The following is a 12,733-nucleotide window of genomic DNA, read 5'->3' on the forward strand; positions in this document are numbered from 1 at the left end:
CGTTTTAAGATGAATACATACCTTCACCTGAATGTTTTCAAAAGTAGAGCTAAATGTTCTGGATTTTTGTGAAACTGTACTAGGCCAGAGACTGATAGTGTCTTGTTAGTGATTCTGACTGAAAACTTGTGGATATACTGAAACAGTCTTCCTCACTTTGAAGAAAGAAACCTCAAGACTGTGTGAACAGCAGCATCATCCCTCCAGTGAATCTTATCACGATGGGATGAGGAGGTGCAAAGTCGAATCTTACCACACTACCAGTTCAACATTCAACAGCTTTGCACTTAATTGAACTTTCCAGTAAAAGTGGGCAAGCCAAAGCCTTCCAGAGAAAGGTGATACCGTAAAAAGGAGAAAACGATTGACCTATTGCGTCAATGTTTTAAGGAGCCGATGTGAGACTTTTCATTCTTCACACACTAACCCGACTGGTGGTGGCGACCAGAGTCATCGCTGCATCTCCATTACAAAATGTGCGCAAAACTTTGTCGATGTTCCGCTATTGTCGAAAAAAGTCACAACTTCGCAATTGGGGTGTGCCCATTAAGTAGGAAACGTACTTTAAATCACACTTGGAATGACTCTGTTCACACGATAAGTCACATCCAACTCATGAATATTTATTTTTTCAGTTCTTGCAGTTAAATAAGTCATTAAACTTGCTGCGCCATCATCCTCCTGCCACTTCCTGCCGTCCTCTTCGTTGTTGTCCGCCAGTAATAACATCTGTTTGTCGATCACGTGACTCCCGTGTGATTCAAATAAAGAGCAATTTTGCAAAATGTACTAAATTTGATAAAGCCAAAAACTTTTTATCAGCAAACCGGAGTTTGTTTGTTTTTTGTTTTTTTTAATTGCCTTGTTTCCACTGAGCTAATTTATTTTTGTCGTTCCAATCTGTGCAATTCTACAGTCAATGGAAACTCAACTGGATGGAACAAGCGGCTGCCTTATTCCTGTGAGGCCGAGAACTTCTTTACAGCTATTTAACTTTTCATTCAGTACAAAAATGAATTGGATTAAACTGGAATACCCTAATCTCAGTGCTCATTGTGATACCGGCTATGACGGAAAGGCAGGTCTTGCCTCCAACACGGAGAACGTGCCACTGAAAACGTGGGGGTATAAATAATGCGTTGCATTTTTCTTGGGAACAGTGAGTGTGTGTGGTCCAACAGCAACAGCACATCAGCTAAAGCAACATAAAGCTCCGGCGACGCCTTCCTCCTTTCTCCCCCCGCTGCTTCTCTCTGGTCCTCAACTCGTTTGTAAAACATTGCAATCATCGTAGGGGGGTCTGCAGAGGATAAAGAATCCGTCAGCCCGTTGTTTCAACCTTTCTTTTCCTCCCCGCTGCGTTCTGTACACGCCGCTGCCACCGCTCTGACAGCGAGTGTGTTTCCAACCCAACTGTCAGGGTAGATTGGCAGGCGAAAAAGGTGTTCGCGTGCGTGTGTGTGTGTGTGTGTGTGTGTGTGTATGTGTAGCTATAGGATACAGCAGAATGAGTGGCAGGTTAGTGCCTCAGAGTGGCAAAGGACTGTCATCTCAGTAGATGGGATGACCTACTTGGTTTCTACCACTGATGCAAATTTGTTATTTATTGGCAGTTTTTCTGCTCTTCTACTTAAATACCGTCACGGTCAGAGCTTTTGATGGAATAACTGACACTGATTGATATGTGAAATGGATGATATATTGTTTTTAGTGTGTCACTTTGATTCTAGAGCTACGGTGACCTCTAGTAACATGTAAGAGCATCAAATATTTAAGTGCTGGAGACTTTAAATAATAGTGGAATGAGCAGGAATGAATCCATAAACATTTAGTCACAAAAGCCGGTTTGTTTTGGCCATCAGCCATATTCTAAGTAAAGATTAATCATTGAAACACTGAATGCAGGTTAGTTAAATTAGGCATAATTGGGCATAGCCAGTACAGTTACTAGAATGATTAGAATGTTACTGGTATAGATTTATTTTGGAAATAAATGTCGAATATTGTGAAAAAGTTCAATATCTTTAGCTAGCCTTTTTGAACAGTGAAACTCAAATTATATACAATGACCACACAGAGTGAAATATTTCAATTTTTTGTGTAATTTTCATGATTCTCTACAGATTCAAAGTAAGACCAGGATGTCAAATTATTCTATCCTCCAATGTGACAAAACCTACAATGAGGGGTCATCACTTTTGAGAACAAATTGAAACCCTATTATGCAATAAATGGTTGTGATTTTCTATTTAATAAAGCAATTCTAAAAGTGAAAGATATATATATTTTTTTAATTGATGCCATTTTTTTTTCTAATGACATGTTTCAAAGCATCGCTGTTTGATGGCAAAGGTTTCAGTGAACATTTCTGATATATGAAATAGTTCTTGTGCAGGTTCTCGGTGACAGATCTCAACCTTGAACTCTCTTCGCTCTGCCTTTAGATGATCCGAAATGCGTCCAAATTCTGCTGCTTCTCCTGCAGCCTCTCATTTTCTCACCAGCATGTTGTCTGTCGAGGCGCTTCTCTCGCCCTCTTTCCGCCTTTCATCCACACCTCCCTCTCTCCTGCTTCGCTCGCCCTCTGACACATGCACACCGTTCGAGAGCGGCTTCGACGGGAAACAGGCGACCAGAGACATGCATCATGTTTACATGCTTCACAACAAAAAACAGTCGTCATTTACTGTTATTGTTGTTTACTATGTTAAATTAAATCTACCGGACTACAGCGCCATTTATACATGTATTCATACTTACTGAACTTCATATGATGACATGATGTATATTCGCTATGATTCATATGAAAGCCAAAGCAAATACTTTTCCCCATGGTTTTCTCAAGATAATGAAGGTTTAACACACACACACACACACACACCCACACACACGCACGCACACTAGTCATCTCATGATATAGAGAAAGCAAAATGTGTTTTCTCAAAACTCAAGAAAATCCAGGGTTTCCAGCCTGGCGGGCCACCAGGCTTTACCCATCAGGCTTAACAATGGTTACTTTTTTAAAATGTCTGCATTTTTTTAAAGACTTTACAGTTGGTGTTCAGGTATTAATAGTCCAATATATTAATAACACATACTTATCAAGTGATATTTGAATTTTTTTTAGTCAACTTCAAACATTTTTTAACTCAAAAACACGACGGGCCGCTGGATGCATGACTGCCCTAGTCCACAACCACCAGGCTTAGCTAGTTTTCTGGGGGAAACCTTGAAACCATTAGCGAAAAAGTATTTGCAAAAAACAAGAAATTAACTTGTTATCTCAAGAAAACCATTGAAAAAAGCATGCATTCTCTCCCTTCTACTCAACTGTAAAGTTTCTATATCGTCTCAGTCCATCCATTTTCAAACAGAAACTTTGCAGAGCATAAAATATGTCAGAACCTGCTACTACTTGCCATAAGGAAGTCATAATATCTTCCTGTGTGTGTAAAAGTTTTAGTTGGGTTCACATCTAACTAAGTCAGGGTATTAAAAAACGTCCTACAACCTATGTAAGGAAACCTTAAGCCCTGTTGGGGGTTAGGGAAAAGTCGTTTATTTTGTTGGAGACTTAAAAATCCACTCACCATTTTTTTCCTTCCGCTTCATTCAGGATCACATTTCAGTCCATGGATGCTGCTCCAGCTCCGGTATCTCCAGCGGAGCAATTCCTCGCTGTGAAGAATAAGATAAGGAAATTTTAAATTTTTATTATGTCATTATCCGAGCGGCGAACCTTGAGCTGCTCCCCCAGCCGGTTGGAGAGGACGGTCATGAATAATGCTAATGCTACGTAAACAGATTGGAAAACAGGCTGATGGAGGAAATATGGGAATCTGGAAGTAAATGTTGACTTTGAGAAATAGAGACAATTTATGGTGTTTAATGGATTAAATTGGTTCAAACAAGATCGGGAATATATGTGTGTGTGTGTTTTAATAAATGCAACGTATTTGATTCAGTGATGCCTGATACACTGCCCACCTGGAAAAAATAAACCCCAACACCCTGCGGTACATTTTATGCTTAAAAAAAGAGAATTTTTCTACTTCTAAAACCCACAAATAATTAAATATTTTTCTAAAATTGCCCTTCAGACATGTCCATTAAACCAGGTTTTCCCAAACTGTTCCATGTCCAGATCGTCTAAACAGCATTAGTTTCTTAGTAGGGAAGCTAACCTACAGATAATGCTACCAAACATGTACAGAAATAAATACGTTTAGAATAAATACGTTTAACATAAATACTGACTCATACCTTGTGATTTTAGCTGGCTATGAGCTCTCTGGAGTGTTTTTGCAGCAGAACGGTTCATTTTATTGTCAAAATAATGTGTCGATTTTACATTTGTAAGTGAAGCTAGCTTGAGGCGCAAAGCAGCTTAACGAATTCGACTGGCAGCCAATCAGAGATGTGTATGTATGGCAAACATTTAAATATTTTACTTTAACTCATGTTTAATAATAATAATTGGAAAGTATAGCATTTTATGCTAAAAAAAAGTATCTAAATTTTTTTTTTCAGCTTTCTGAGGTCCGCCTAGCGCCCCCTGGTGGAAGTTTATTAATATGTTGGCAAACCCACTTTTCAATAACACTGTGTGCTGCATTTTGGGGATAAACATCTTTTATGTTGCTTTTCAAAACTGTGGTCTTTTTTTTTCTTTTAGCCTTTAAGTGTTTCCTGACAGTGAGCCATAAAATTGTTCCAGCAGGAGGAGGGTTGGGGGGTCGAGCTGTGTGTCAGACATTGGGTCCAAACAGCAGGCAGGTTCTGTACAGCGGGCGGTATTGAGGTGAAGGGTTTTAAAGGCTGCTTCACCAGCCTCCTGGAGTTATTTAAATTACTGAGCTTACCTGTAAATGATTAGGGTGGAAGAGGCTTAAGGCAGACAAGAACCATCACAGTCTGAATATAGGAAGGGTGTTGTGGAATTAATTTGAACTTTCCTTTTGATGTGAATATATTTATATAAGTCCTCAGGAGAGCATGTCAAATGTCCATGTTTGAGCTCTTTATGTGTCAACATTTGCAGAATTTTTCTGTTCATTTCCTTGTAACTATTCAATGCTGTGTATGAAAGCGATCTACAAATAAAGTTATTATTGTTATTATGTTGAGCAGAGATATAAGTCACAATAATATAACTAAATGTGTTTCATAATAAACACCTAAATATAAACATATGCAAAAATATATACATTCATGCCACATGTTCAAGCACACAAACACTTATGAATATTTAGTACAAAAAATAATTCCCAAATAAAGAGTACATATATCTACTTTTTTTTTTTTTTACATATTTGTTAAAACTATCACTGTGTTCTGAAACTTGTGACAGTATAACTTGTGGGGGCAAAAATTGAGCTCATCTACCCTTTCTCAGTGCTATCTGCAGTAGTACACCGCTCGGTCAGAAACAACCAATCAGAGCCAAGGGGAGGGTCTAGGCGTTGTCAATCATGCTAAAGTCGTGAAAGTATGAACAAGTACGATAGCTAAAATGACAGATTCCTGTCTTTCAAGACATTGTTTTCTTGTTTTTTATTATTAGTACTGATTTGTTCAAAATAAAGAAATAGCAACTGAATTGCTACTCGTGGACGCGCTGCTCACACCACAGAGCCTGCTGCTAATGCTACTTAGCCTAGCCATTGATGTCAGCTTATCAACAGTTTTTCTTAATGGTAAATTGTTTCTCCACCACTAGCACATCTAGCAGCGCAGGCACGAGTCCGATTGGCAGCTCTTAAGACCCTTCTCCTGGATTCGATTGGTTGACTTGACTTGCGTTTCTTTAGAAGGCAATAGCAGCTCAGGGACAGGATGCATGAGCTTTATTCTTTCACAAATTATCTGTCTCATATTACACGTTCACAATATAGTGACAGTTTTAACAAATATGTAAAAAAAAAAAAAAAAACATTGTAAAAATTTCCTACTGCAGTCCTAAAAGGAGAATTGGTATGTTATGTAACATTCATGAATAAATATGGGAACGATGACATCCACTGTGCCTACTGATAAGGAAGCTGAACAGATACAGCTAAAAAATATTTTATTTTCCACAAATACAGCCCATTTCTGTATTATTTAATGATTATGCTCTGCTATTTCATTTTTATTTGTTTTTGTTTTTTAATGCTTTTTAATGCTCCGTCACTCACATAATACCTCTTTACATTGTTGTTTTTGGTAAAGACAACTTATTGCTACTGGCTTGACCACATTTTAAAAGTTCTTACCTGATTCGATGAGTAAAGCAACGACTGTCATCAAGGTCAGTTGAGGGCAACAGGAACTTAGGCAGGCCTTTTAAACACACTTCTATACAGAAACACAATGGAGCTTTATACAGTATGCCTGACAAAAATAAATAAAGAAACAAATAAATAAGGGGGGACTGGGAATATTCTCTTTTTCTTCACTGAATAAATCTACAACAATTAAAGGTAGGACTTTTTGACAGTTTTTTTTCAGAATGAAAGAAAAAAAAACAGATGAAGCTCTTTACAAAATCTCTGCCAACACATGTCGCCGGGCCCTATAACTTCCAAAAGCACGTTCGAGTTTCACAACAACGTGATGACACAGGTTCAACCGAGCGAACGGCACACGGCTATCTCCATCGGCCACGAACGGCGCTAATCCACCCGTTTGGCTGATACGCTTAAAGAGTTCGTCCGCAAGTCATTACGGCTGCCATTTTGAAACTAAATCCCACAACCTGAGTCACCGGCGTGTCATTGTAGGAACACCTGCTCTTCCCACGTCTGTCGCCTGTCACTCTCTGCTGATTGGCAGCTTGTATTCTGGAGGCGAGCCACAAAACCGCCGCCTCAGCAGGTGCCTGGGGGGGGCCTGGCTGAGCCGATATGATTTATGTAGGCGCTGATTGTGTCACTTGCTCTGCAAATTGATTGTGTCACTCTGTCCTGTAAACCAGTACCCTGTTGAGGCTGGAAAAGAAAAAAAAAAGAATCCTCAGGCTGTCCATTTTAAAGCGGAAAGTTGAGGGTAAGTTTTGATTTTTTTTCATAAACTTTTCTTTTTTTTCTTTTAAAGTGTAACCATTAAGGGTCAAATTTGTAGGCTTTCTCTTTAAACACATCAGTCTATAAATCCTTGGAAAAACGCACCCAAAAGGACAAGAGAGAAGAAAATTGGTTTTATTTGGTTGGAAGATGCTCTGCTTGTGCTTTGGTGTTGTCATGGATAAGTGGAAGGAATTTGAATGAGATCTCTTCTGGACCTCATTTGGTTTTATAGTTCACCTGAAGGACTGATGCAGGAATGTTTGGAGTAAAAGGAACAGGTTGATGAGGTTGAGAATAATAATAAACATAAAGACGGATTTAAAGATCTTTATAGTTTATCTTACAAATGAAATACAACTACAGAAAGCGATATTTAAGATCTTAGTGTTGAGCCCTATTTCCTGGATAAATTGCATCTCCCAGCATTCGCAGTATCCTGAGGATTTCAATGGAGTTATAAAGGACAATCTTTGCTAGATACCCTGATACCTAAACGTTCAGAAGGAGAACTTCGGAACGTTTGCAGAAGAACCAGAAGAAGGTTTTAAGATTCGTCGCTTTCCAGAATTCTAAGCGGTTTCCGGTTACTAACGCCTAGACAGACCATCATCCAACCACTGAAGTTGATAACTTCCAATTAACTGTATTGATCAGTAACTTCAACAATCCTACGTTTGGACTGGCAGACATACATAATTGTGGGAATTTATTCTACTTCCTTTATGTCGGATGAAGCCAGGGATAGACTCCATGTGGGGCTGAAGCACCTGCCTTTTTCCCTGTGAACAGAAAAAGTGTCCTTCTGAAATCTTTTGCTCTTTTTCTTTTGTTTTGCTTTATATTGTTTTACATTGATTGTGTGAAGCCCAGTGCAGCACTGTGTTTATACGTTGTTTCTATCCATGCTAAAGTTGTCTAAAAAGAAGCTTTTCAAAAAAGTAAAAGAGTAAAGACTTTTTTTCCTGATAGGATTAATTGGAAGGTCATCTTGAAAGAAAGGTATTTACCTAGCTAAGCTAGATGTAGGAGGAAAATAGAATTATTCTCTCTTCAATTCCTTTATGCTTTCACAGCGACTTGAATCTCAGCTTTGCGTTTTTAGCTAAGAGGGAGCCTTGTTATGGAAACGTTTCTGAAAACCCTCTGCCACTCTCCTCCAACCACCGCTCCTTAACATTACGAAAGAAAGAATAATCTTTCTTGGTTGACATTTAAGAGCGGGGTCGGTTCATTACGCCATGAAAGGAGAAGCAGCCTGATTACGCTGTCACAGGAACTATTTGACTATACAACATAAATTTTATAACAACTCGACTATTTACAAGAATGTATACTCTCAGGAAAGAAGTGGATAACGAGGTCAGACAAATTACAGGGAGCTTAGTTACTTCCAGAAACTACGATGGCGTAAGTGAACAGAAAGACAACATGGAGACTGTGCTTGCAGAGCTAATACAACTGAGGAAGGAACACACGGATGCTTCGCGCGATACTAAGTCACTTTATCAAGGGTTGAAGCATCACTGAAATAAAGGCAATTTGACGAGCACAGACACCAACCAAAGAATGAGCGGCTGAGGACCAGCTGCTCCGCCATGACGCGTGCTAACGCTACATGCTACATAGAGAAGCTAATCTCTCAGCTAAGTGTGAAGACCTCGAGTCAAGAGAGAGACGCAATAATCTACGCATCTATGGGATACCTGAAGGAGAAGAAAAGAACGACATGATCTCCTTCGTGACTGATTTGATGCACACTTCACTCAAATTACCACAAGATATGAATCTTAATATAGAGAGGGCCCACGGTCGCTTATGCAAACCTATGGGCTCCGCTCCTCCACGATCAATCATCGTCAGGTTTTCTAACTACAGAGTGAAAGAAAAAAGTAATACAGACGGCATGGAGTAGACGTGATGTCACCCACCATGGCAAAAAGATATACTTCACCAAGATTACACCGCAAACATACAGAAAAAGCGCAAACAGGTCCGAGAAGTTATCAAGCAACTTAAAAATAAAAACGTGAGAGCGGTGTCACCTTTTCCTGCTCAGCTGAAAATACACTTGGATTCCGGTGTGAAGACCTTCGCTACACTTGCAAGAGCAGCCTCAACACTGGAGAAGATGGGAATTCATGTCAAGATAGATGAGCGTGAGAGATACCGAGAGGAACTGCTGGGTGGATCCTGGACCACAGTGCCCGGAAAAGCAGGAGAGGAGATGCTGAGGGTTGACGGGCAGGCGCTTTTACAAGGTGATAATTAAATCAAGGATTTGAGAGTGATATATGGACGATTAAATTTGATCTCAAAATTTCATATTTGAGATAAAATGACTTGAAAGAAGGCTAGTTTAGTGAAATATGATACTGTTCTGAATACCAGGGATTTTCCTCACCACGGAACGGTAGGATGATTTATTTGTTTTATTTTATTTTATGCACACTTGTTTTTGGAAAGGCAAGCCCGGGATCAGACTTTTGTTGTCGGACTGCTATAACACGGAGTGTCCAGACGAAGGGACGCTGTCACATTCCCTTCGTTGCCATGGAGACCGGTTTTAAGGTCGTATCGATATTTAGTTCAACGTTTGGAAGTCTGTTCACTATAAAGTTCGATTTTGTTCTAATGTTTGTAAACTTTATTTTGACAAATTTAACAAATGTGCAATCACATCGTATAAAATACATATTTCACAATAACTTCGACACTTACAGGAATAGTAATATAAGAGCGGGGTCGGTTCATTACTACTGTGAATACATTCACACTGGGCTCACGCTATCACAGGCAAGGGATTTGTGTCTGATAAAAAAGAAGAAAAAAAAGATGTTAATAAAAAATCTGTATGGCTTTGGTAATAAAGGTTGATGTCAACTTAGAGCATAGTTTTTAACGAGGTCAGACATTCATTATTACAGGGAGCTTCCAGTTCCACAAAGAGCAATTTTATGTAGAAAAAGAAAAAAGAAAGTGTGACTGTAATTTTGGTAATGAGAGTTCTCACCTATGGAGGCTTTCCAGCCTCTGATGACTGATTGTGTTGATTTCCTTGAAAGGGTGAAATCATAAAATAAGGCAAGTATCGGCTCAAATAGATAAAGAGGATGATGAAGTGTAAATGGACCGACCCAATGTTGTCATACTGACCAGTCACAGTGCTTTACATTACAGACACATTCACGCATTCGCACGTTTACACACCAATCGGTAGGCAACTCGTTGTGTGCCTTGCCCAGAGGCACGTTGATATGATAGGTTATCCAGTTTCGTAATAAATACGACTGAGTGCATGTTTCTACACCAATTTTGTCTTAAGTCAATCAACATGTTAAATTTAAGGGAATCAGACTTCTCACTCAGATTATAAATTGTTCTAGAACTGGACCGTTCTATATCCTGTATAGTCTGCGCACTTAATTTTAAAAGTATTCTACCACAATGTGATGTTTTACACATCAATGTATATTTACATATGGAAGAATTTTAGGCCAGTTTAAAAGGGACAGTATTGTGTAAAATTAACTTTTTGTTAGCTCTATGTTATTTGTTATCAAAAACATACCTGGAGTGTTGCCTTGATTCTTTCATGAATGTTTGAGAAATCCTTTAATCGTCATGGAAACCATTGAGCTCTGCGAAACATCTGGGTGGACCTAGCTCCGCCTTCAAGGACGAATCTCCTCCTACGAGCTACAGTTTCTAAGCTTACAGAAAATCCCCACTCAGCTCCTTCAGACTAGCCAGCAGCAATTAGCAAACAGCTGGTGGAACTGCATTAGCTGAGCTCATTATAGGAGCTGCTTCTCAGTGCAAAAAACTGATGGTAAAAACATTGTAAAAGGGTTAACAGAGGGTTAACATGTTGTGATGACTTCCAGAAGCCGGAGTTTCAGAAAGAGCAGGAGTTTCTTAAAGAGACAGAGGCCCAATTTTAAGGAGTTAAATGACAAAGTCCAATTTTTTTGAAAGTAGTATTTTTATAACTAAAGTTAACGTAATTACACAATTGTGCTATAAAATGGCACTATGTAGCCAGAAAACAGATGACACTGCCCCTCTAAAGCTTTTACGTTCAAGGCTTTTGGTGGAATTTCAATCATTTGCATTTGTCGACCCGGAACAATACAGCCGGGCTGAGTCACCAAGCAGAACAAATAACACTTCTGCCAGAGCCATCGAGCTGCTAGTCATCATAAGGTCAAGAGCACATTTTGCCAGTCATATCAGCTCAATAACTCTGTGTCACAATAGCACATCCCACACTGCAGACAGCATATCACGACCTGATCATCGGCCCACACGTTGTCACACGTTGTATTAGTCTGGGCTGAAGGACAACGTAGAGTGACTGTGGGAATCTGACCTATCATTATTAAGCATCACCTTTAGAGAGGGTCACTTGTCACACTGGGTTGTCACGCCAAAATCATTTTGTGAGCAGGAAAAAAAAGGAGGAAAAAAATCAAAAGCAGGAATTAGAAGTAATATTCTCCCACTTTGAGGATTAATATTTTCTGTGGTGAGAACATAAAGGATGTTTTAGATCACTCACTGTATCATGTTTACTCTAAACAGACAAAATGTGAAAAGAATGGCCTGTTTTCTGCTATCGTACATTTTTATTGTCTTCTTGCTGCATATTTGGTTTCTTTTTTGTTCTCATTTTTATTAAGTTGAAAGGAAAGGATTTTGACATTGCAATTTGATGCTTTAAAAGTAGCCTCTGTCTCTTTAAGAAGCTCCTGCCTGTGTCATCAACCACATTCGTCCATTATGATGCTTACAGCACTTTTCAGCATTTAGGCATCCCCAAATGGTTGCCACGGGAGATGAAAAGATTTTTCAAACAAGCAACACTCCAGGTATGTCCTGATGCCTGGCGTATCAGGACATACCTGATGTAGTTCAAGTCTGCCTCTTTCTCACTTTCAGAAATCCTGAGCAAATGTTCGCCATGTCTTAACAAATTAAAGAGGAGATTTAAAATGCTTCTTATGCAATTCCTCTGACTTTAAAGGTGCAGTATGTTTTTTTTTTTTTGCATATTTGTCAAAACAATCACCATGTCGTGATGGTATGAGACAGATAACGTGTGAAAAGATCGATCTCCTCCACCTCTTCACTGAGCTACTATTACCGTCTACAAAAAAGTTCCCAACCAAACACAACCAATCAGAGCCAGGAGGCGGGTCTTAGTGCTGCCAAACATATTCATGTATTCACTGCTAAATGTGCTACTGGCAGAGAAACACCTTGCCATTACAGGAAAACTGTTTATCTGCCATTATCAGAGGCTATGCTATGTAGCCTTAGCATTCGCAACAGGCTAGCTAGCTGCAGTGTAGCAGAAAGAAAGGGATGAGGTGGTGGGGGCGTGAGCAGCGCCACACAGCGATTTTTATAAAAGTGACATGCTGCATCTTTAACACATTAGTTATTGCTAACCTGAGTATGACGTGTTTAAAATCGGACTTATCAATTTACAACTCAGCGGTCACCAGTCGGGGGCGCTCAAACTGAAAGTTAGCCTGTTCTGGCCGCCTCTAATTTAAACATCTAACAGAAACTCTAAAGGAGAGTAGCAACTATGCTAATCCAGCTAAAAAGAACCTTTTTTTTTTTTTTTTAGGTTAAACACCTCCTATCTATCTCCACGATTACCAAAAAGCAGCGGCATCACT

At 39.3% G+C, this 12,733-nt stretch overlaps 1 long non-coding RNA gene across 1 annotated transcript in view; it reads right to left on the bottom strand.

The window, feature by feature from the left end:
- The window catches only part of LOC122825344, a 114,290-nt gene that overhangs the window by 35,348 nt on the left and 66,209 nt on the right, over positions 1-12,733 (bottom strand). The window contains exons 3-4 of the long non-coding RNA XR_006369627.1: positions 6,255-6,336; positions 3,591-3,678 (exon numbers count right to left, since the gene is read on the bottom strand). This is a non-coding gene — a long non-coding RNA (uncharacterized LOC122825344). The remainder of the gene's footprint in view (positions 1-3,590; positions 3,679-6,254; positions 6,337-12,733) is intronic.

Source organism: Gambusia affinis, linkage group LG22 (genome assembly GCF_019740435.1).
Source record: "Gambusia affinis linkage group LG22, SWU_Gaff_1.0, whole genome shotgun sequence".
Classification (NCBI taxonomy): domain Eukaryota; kingdom Metazoa; phylum Chordata; class Actinopteri; order Cyprinodontiformes; family Poeciliidae; genus Gambusia; species Gambusia affinis.